Source organism: Alligator sinensis, unplaced genomic scaffold, assembly GCF_000455745.1.
Source record: "Alligator sinensis unplaced genomic scaffold, ASM45574v1 scaffold228_1, whole genome shotgun sequence".
In the NCBI taxonomy this organism is placed as follows: Eukaryota; Metazoa; Chordata; order Crocodylia; family Alligatoridae; genus Alligator; species Alligator sinensis.
The window spans coordinates 641,612-642,367 of record NW_005842044.1 but is presented as its reverse complement, the minus strand read 5'-3'; positions in this window follow the sequence as shown (position 1 = coordinate 642,367).

Below are 756 nucleotides of genomic sequence, written 5' to 3'. Positions count from 1 at the left end.
CCGCGCCCGCGCCCGCGCCCGGCCAGCGGGGCTGCAGGGGAGGCCGGAAGGCAAAGAAGCCCTTGCAGACTTTTTATTTTATTTTTTTTTGCAAATTGGTTTGAGGAAAGAGAGCGTACCGCGAGTCCTGTATGGCGGGGGAGAGTCGGGGAGGAGCGGGGCGGCAGCACCAGCCCGACCACAAGCATCCCTGCAAGTCAGGGGTCAGTCCTGGCCTCCTCCATCTCCCATCTCCCGCGTGTCACCACTGTCAATCCCAACCTCCTCCATCTCCTGTGTGTCACAACTGTCAATCCCGACCTCCTCCATCTCCCATCTCCTGCGTGTCACCACTGTCAATCCCAACCTCCTCCATCTCCTGTGTGTCACCACTGTCAATCCTGACCTCCTCCAGTTTCCATCTCCTTCGTGTCACAACTGGCAATCCTGACCTCCTCCACCTCCCATCTCCTGTGTGTCACAACTGGCAATCCTGACTTTCTCCATCTCCCATCTCCTGTGTGTCACCACTGTCAATCCTGACCTCCTCCAGTTTCCATCTCCTTCGTGTCACAACTGGCAATCCTGACCTCCTCCACCTCCCATCTCCTGTGTGTCACAACTGGCAATCCTGACTTTCTCCATCTCCCATCTCCTGTGTGTCACCACTGTCAATCCTGACCTCCTCCAGTTTCCATCTCCTTCGTGTCACCACTGGCAATCCTGACCGCCTCCATCTCCTGTGTGTCACCATTGTCAATCCTGACCTCCTCCATC